Source organism: Patella vulgata, chromosome 2 (assembly GCF_932274485.2).
Source record: "Patella vulgata chromosome 2, xgPatVulg1.2, whole genome shotgun sequence".
Classification (NCBI taxonomy): domain Eukaryota; kingdom Metazoa; phylum Mollusca; class Gastropoda; family Patellidae; genus Patella; species Patella vulgata.
Window position 1 is genome coordinate 236,529 of NC_065880.2, and position 8,357 is coordinate 244,885.

Here is an 8,357-nt window from a genome sequence, read left to right on the forward strand (position 1 = left end):
TTAATGATGGGATTTCTGTATTCAATCTGCAGCTTGTTGAATTTGCATGATTTAGATGTCCTACTAAATTACCTGGTATCCAAATAGTTGTATCCATCCATTGACGTTGATTCTCCGTTTTCTGTGGAGGAATCAGCCATAATAATAAATTGTGGTCGTGCCCTTTTGGAGAGGCCAGATGGTCCTTTAATAAATTCACCCCTAAATTGAATCTTTGCCCTTACCAACTGGAGAATAATGGGAAGAATATTACATCAAGTTCCCATCGACATTCGTCGAACATTAAAGTCTGTTCACATCTTGAGGAATATACATAGGTGAACTATTGAATGAACCCATCGTTAACCCCTACGTATTTACAGACTCCCATTGTCATCTTGATCAACACCAGTGACCGGCTAAATTCAGTAGTGGCTAATTTTGTCCATCGATCATCTTGGCATTTAACACAAGGTATAACCGACCCTACCACCTATTTTGCCTATGGACTACATCTGCATTTTGTTTCCACCACGACCATGGGCCAAGATCCCAAAACGTTGGGGAAAATGATAGAAGAGAAAAAATGTGTGGCTCTTGGGGAGATTGGACACGACTTTACCTCCAGGAATCAGTCATTATGCCAGGAATAATTCGTCAGAAGGGTCTTGCAACATTCTGATCCTAAACAGACAATTATCATTCATAGCAGGGATGCTGGAACTGGCGATGCAGCAAGGCAGATTCTTCACAATCTAAAGCAGATGCGACTCGCAACCAGACACATACACTGACATTGCTTCGTAGGTGATGTCCAATAGATGCGCCGCTGGTTGCAAGATTTAGCAGATGTTTTCCTGGGATCACCTCTGCTCTTCAGCGCATTGATTTGACTAGGGACATGTTCGAATCTCGCGCACCTTGCCTAGCTACATCTCCATGGGGAGTGATGGTCGTTGCCAAAAAATTCGCTCAGCTCCGTAACATTCCTGTCAGAATACTGCTACACATAGTTAATAGTGACTTCCGCCGACTTTACCATCCATAAACACGACTCACATAAATTGCATATTTCGTGATAAATACTTCTAGTTTTTATTGACGTTAGGAATATGTTTGCTAACTTCATTTAGAATCCAGGTGCTGGAATACAGGTGAGAGATTCTGCTTGATGTATATTATAATTTATGGCTGTAACATATGAAGGATACGATTCATGGATGTCTGGAACAATTTATGGCTGTTATTCTTGACGGTTCCGGTGGAGTTGCGGGGGGGGGGGGGGGGGTGGCATCCCTCGAATTTTGTATAACACCCAACCCAAACAATCAAGGTGCGAGATTCATCGAAGCTATTCCCAACTATTCAGAGGAGGTTACTCTTGTGTTCCTCTAGTAAGTAACGACTAAGACTAATAATATGTTCAATATGCCCGTTCCTTTATTTCAAGGTTATGTCATGACATGAATAACAATAAAATACAGTTAGTGAATCATTCTATAATAATATGGGTGTCTGGCGTGGTGGGAGATAACGTTCACAAACCCTTAACGTCCTTGACGTCGCACATTGGTTAACCCGGTGATAATGGAGGCATATTCTGCCGACTTACTTATGGTGACATTTGTAACATTAACATGTACGACCAAGTTCCATCAAGGCCACTATTCTCACCTTTCTAATTAGTTAATAGGTTGTGATTATACGTAATTGTTATAAAGTATCGGTTTTATCTCTTGGTTAGCTTTGGATATAACGAACCGTTATCTGCTCTTCCGACATTCTAGCACCCTTTATATAGGAAAATTAGACTGTCACGTGACGTAATCAACCAATGAATAATTGTCCCTTTTCTGAATGTCGCCACGTCTTTGAAAAATAGCCTACTTAAATATTAAAACGAACTTGTCCGTTTTACTTAAATTTGACCAGGAATAATTTGAGATGTACAACAAAAAGATTGATTATAAACAGACAAAATGGACAATAACTATTAAACCGAGTAATTTGATCAAATGTGATCATACCATGTTTAATTATTCAAGACGTAATAGGTAACAATATAATCCAGTTGAACTACGTCAACCCTGGTCATAAAACATAATTATTATAACAACCAAGATAAAATACTAGTGTTGACAATGATCATTAAACAAATAGAAATATATGTAACAATCTGACACAAGATGGACGTCTACGTTGTGACATATAAATATGTTCGTAACTAAGGACCATTTTAACGCAAGATTGAACATTTTGGAAAAGAAGTATGCAATGATATAAGTTATAATAAGTGTACATTGAACAATAATAGCCCTATATAAAAGACCGAATTCTATATATTACAATATGATACATCTTTAAGAAAGTAAAATTAATGTTAGAAAATCTCCCGAGTCAGATTAAAAACAGAGTAATCAGAAGATTTTACCTAAGATTACAGGTGGCCTTGACTTTTGATCATATCCCATTTATATCATCTGTAGAGGATTCTGAATATTGACCAATTTTTAATTCATCATATCTTTGTATATACTCAACAGAATATTTGGGGGCCTGACACGGCCCCCAGTGATTCAATTTTTACAATATTTCAAATATTAGAGACATTGAATACAATGTAAATAAATATTTTTGTAAGTAAATTGTAAATTTGAAGCTGAGATTGTAGAATATACATATTTGGTATTTTTCTCAACAAAAGTAGACGTATATTTTAAATTATTTCAAGAAATCTACAACTTCTTCTAGTTCTCTTCGTGCCCATCAATTCTCCATTACTTCAACTGACACTTTCCATTTTACATGATAAATTCGTTTATCACAGGAAGGACATTTTTTTTACCTCCTGAAAAAAAAAACCCAAACATAATCTTATATTATGTGTTACTTTTTATTTTAAATGTAGATTAAGTGATATAACATGAAATGGGGTTTAACGTCCTACTTTTCTGCTTCTACAGGACTAATGAAGATCGACATACGTCATACAGTGTACTATGAGGGAAAGTTTACTCAGACAGCGACATTCCCATCTAGTCTTCCACGACATTCCAACTGTCTGTCAAGGGTTCTATTAAGTGCACGACAATGTGTACAATATGGAGCCTTGCATTTCTGACTCGTCCAAATAAGAGAATAAACTTTTTATCTTCGGTCAACTATCTAAAGTGAGATCCGTGGTTTGAATATTGAACAAATTTAAAACAAAACAAAACAAATAGAAGACACAAGTAACACTTAATAAACATATCAGAACATCAAGTCAAAAATTAAAATCACAAAATTATTAACATTTAAAATACTGGCCATCCGCACTCCTTATCCTTAAAATGGTAAGTATAATATAAACATGATATTATGGAATAAAAATGGATTATCCCTGGCACATTCTATTATAATCTTGGTTTATTTTGACCAAATGAGATCAAAATGGTCACTTTCTACTCAGTTAAAGAAATTTGTCGATGAGTGAAGCCGATCCCTAATTTTTCTGGATCCCAAAACTACCTCATTTTGATGGTCACGCAAGTCACAAAAGTGAGTATATTTCTTTTATAGCACCCTTTTAAAATAACTTTATTATTTGACAAATATTAATGATAAATAAGCATAAAAAACTGAATATCTGAATGAATTTTTGTAATGCTATCAATTTTTTCTAGCGCAAAAAAAAACTACTTAAAGTCATGTCACGCGAGTCACATGAGTCACGCTATATTGTTCTACTTTTAACTTTATTTTTAGCGACTTTAGGGCAGTAATTCAGTTTGCTATACTGCTTGTAGCCTAACATGTTTTCATTCTAAAACTAATTTGTTGTTTTCTTTCCAGGATGTCACTGGTTGCTGAATCTTTTTCGGGTAAACGGTCCGATATAAAATATATTTATATGGCTCAAGTTTTGGATGTTGATGGTCAAGATGTTCTTTTGCGATACCTTCAAAGAGTTGGAGATAATCTATATACCTGGCCTTCAGATCCAGAGGAGTCCTGGCTAAATATAAATGGTCTTGTTTGCATCATGTCTCAGCCAGATTTAGCTAATAGTAGAGGTAAACTCAGTTTTAATGAGGAGAGCATATCTAAAGTCCTCCAGATAGTTGCATCTATGAAAGTTATTTGCAGATTCAAATGAAATCTATATTGACAAAGGCATGAAATTCTAGAATATATATTCGACATTTAATGAAATATTTTTAACGAAATTAACCTGTACGTAATTTGCTTGGAGAGACGTCTGGGGGGGGGGGGGGAACTGTAAAGAATTTATAATTTTGATTGAAATATTTTTTGCGCAAGTCACATATAAAATCTCAGTTCATCACAAAACTCAACAATAAAACACCACATTGTAACAAAATGATGCTACGGCTCAACAATTTAGCTTCATATACATATAAGTCATATTCCTATATTCTATTTACTTTTCTACTAAATGGGGGGGGGGGGGGTCAGTATCATTGCCCATGAATGCGCTGCAAATGCATGTTACACGAGTCACAACTCAATATGATCACATTGCACAAAATTTTGCCCAAGAAAGTAATATTTAAAGTGTTTCTCATGTAACAGAACACAAAAACTTTACTTGGGAGTAGTTTTTATAGAAACCGATTATTAGGTTTCATGATATTCATATTTAAAAATTTGTGTTGCGTAGAAATGTCACGCGAGTCACCGTGGAATGGCTGATATCATTTAAGCAGGTGTAAAGTTTTAGTTTTCTTCACCCATTGAGGTCGCCATGACTCCCAGCAGTATTATAAATATTTACCTATAAATGGAGGTGTTTTCATGAACGTATCTAAACAACCATTATGAAACAGATGACCACAATAAACTCTTTGTCTATTTGATTTTTACAACCTTTCAGTTGATTCTGAAATAAAATATTTTTCACACATTATCTAATTTTTATACCTTAAAGTCTTGATGCATCATTTTTCATACATGACCATATTGTCTACAGCTTAATTCATGATAAAATCTACCGGTATTCAAATTGATTATTTAACATTTAATTTATTTAAGAAAATAAAATCAGAATATCAACAGTGATATAATCTCCTGGCTTCAATTCAATCTGATTAAAAGAGGTCAATCGAAATATTTCAGACTCTGTCCATTCATCTGTTTCGCTTGGGTTTGTTTCTGGAGAATATCTCTTAAACCGATCAAGATATCTTTATGATACTTTGTACACACATCAACCTATTGTAGTAGTTCTGCCTCTTGATAATTAAAAATTTCATGGATTTAATAGTTTTTGTGTTTCCATGGAAACAAATTCTACTTTTTGGTGTACAAGTTTGCAGCATTATATCTATAACTAGTTTATAAAGGGCTGCATCCTAGATTAAACCATTATTAATATTATACAGTTTTGTCAAGTTAGTTAAGTTAGGGAATTAATACGCTTTGGTTATTAGACAAAATATAAAAAACATTACCTCAGGATCTTCAGCTACACAGTGGACAGTTTTCTAGTGGATATCTCTTGACACAATCATGTATCAAATAATCACAACCAACTTTTAATGACGGTTTATGTTCGAATACAGCAGCTCTGAAAAACATAAACAAAACATAGGTTTTCTTTTATAGATAATGGAGAGAACATTTACAAGACGCTAAAAACTTATCTAGGTATTGTTTATACAATTTATAACATTATTCCAATTTTTTAGATATATTTTGTAGTGTTTTTACACATAACAACTATCAATGTAACTGTATTTATTGTATTTTAAGGTTAAATTATTAGAAATACTATTTTTTAACAGTAAATTGACTAACAGGTAAGTTCTCCAATTTGTCAACTGGACTGTCAAGTCTGACTGAGACTAACTAAGTTGTTTTATTGTAATGATACACAAACTTTAATTAAATCTTATTTCACCATTCCTACTTTTATCATCCAGAAAGGATAACTCTATTTTGAATTATCTCCCCTTTTACCACAATTTAAAACTTGTCTGCCTTAATCACATCGCTAAAAACAAATTCTAAATAAAATTGTAAATGACTAATCTATGTCAAGATAGACAGTATCAACTTGCATGTGATTACTGGTAAACAACAACAAATATAAACAAAGAAATCTGGAGAGATATATTCTAGAAATAAAATAAGCTTTAATCATTTAATGCCCTATTTTTCTGCACACCATATTCTGGATATGTTCATAAAATTATGAAGTTTAATTTAACATTTTAAAAAAAAACTTGTGATATTTAAAACCTATCCTGGTACTAAATATAACTTGAAAGTTATCACCCTTACCTGACGGCCTTCAATCTTCACAGATCTTCTCCAGTTTATCACTCAGTAAATTTCTGTTCTACAAGTATAGTCGACAGGAAACTATATATTAGCTATTAACTGAAATACAAAACGTTATAATATAGGAATAATGTTTAATATCTACACAATCATTTGATTATTTTAATAGGACAGACAGGTCTATACAATAATGTGATAGGAATGGGGTTTAACATCCAATTTGTTAAAACACGGGGATCACGGTGGCTAAACTTTTAGTAGATTCAGATTCAGATGTGATGTCAGGTAACAATGGAGTTAAGTTATTCCATGATATTTTAAAATGTAAGAGGTTGGGGGTGTTCAGTTATTACATGGGGCGTAAGTTGATTGTTAATGGTTTTACAGCTGAAGGAGAAAATATGCTTCATCTTTTAGCTGGTGTTAACTATGATTATTCTGCAAACACGTTTAAATGGTTGTTAAATAACGAACTAGACATCAAACATCCATGTTCTCAAACCAACACACCTACTATGATAGCTGCCTTTTTATTAAACAGCAAATATTTAGAATTGTTGACACGTCATCCTAGACTAGAGATCAATACACACAATAACCAGGGTCATACGGCTCTCCATCTTTCTATCATTGGATTTACTATGTTTAAAGATGGTTTGAACAAGAGACAGGTAAATGATGTTGTTAAGAATTATTGTAGACAGATATATCCAATATACATGACTTGTATTGATATTTTACTTGGTTTTGATGGAATAGATGTAAATATTCCAGATAATGGAGGTAGAACTAGTTTAATGATGGCAGCAATGAAAAACGACAGAGTTCTTACAAGGAAACTACTTCAAGCTGGTGCCATAGTTACCATGTTAGACTATTCAGGAAGATCTGCTCTACAATATCTTAATATTATCAGAGTGTGTTTGATTTGACTTGTTTTAAATTACTTCTATCTAATGGTAATACTGGTCTTCTCGGTTTACCCTGTAATGATGGCAACACGATTATCAAAACAGCCTTATGTTTTCCCCGCTTCTGGGAACCATGCCGCGCTGTTCGTTTTATTAGATATTTAGTTGCTGAAAACTGTGTTCAGACTCTCATTATCTCTTCAGGTGAAAGTAGCTATAATCAAATTGATCTTACTGAACTAAGTAGTTCAGATAGAGATAAACTGAGAAAACTGTTATATCTTAGTGGTGCCCAAGGGCGGGAAATTATGACAACTTTGAATTTTGATAAGGAAGATCACACTACCCATTCACAAGGCAGGGAAGAATTCATTAGTTTCTGTAGTAATATATCTCTCAAGTCCCTGTACGTAGAAGATTCATCAGACAGAATCTTGGATTGGGAATAAAGGAGAAGGTAAGGGATCTTGAATTACCTCGTGAATTAAAGGATTTTCTTCTGTTAAAAGATGTTCTTCATCCTAAAGATTACAACATAGATAATATTGATGATGGTTGTAATGATTTTGATGATGATTATGATAGTTATGATATAGAGATGATGATTATAGTCAATATAACTACCAGTATTTTACTCTCAATACGGATCATGAACTAAGACAAGATTTCCTAAAAACCAGGATATTTCCTAATGATGTTGATATATCTAGTGATAGTGAAGGTGATTGATGGTGATTTATAGACAAATAAAGATGATGATTATAATAGGCCTACTGATATTTCCCAGTGGTGATGACACGCCCCAAATCCTCAATTACATTATGTCCCTTTATACATTGTCAACTCTCAACAAGGGTGGATACAGGAATTTTGAAAAGGGGGAGTGCAAACCCCTATTATTCCCGACAGAGAGATATGAGAAAAGAAAGAACCTCAAGCGGATCGAGCCAAATAAATTTTTCTAGCTCATTGAATCTTAATATATAAAAATATACTTTGTCGTATAATAAAAGACATGTTGGTTATTCCTTTTGAGATTTTATAACGTTTTATATAATATATTGACAAAGCCTAAAACATAAGCGTTCCGCCAGTTCCAATAAATTCACAAATTCTATACTCCCTTTTACAACTGATAATAAATTTTTGATTTAATTTATATATGCACATATTTTATTTTTT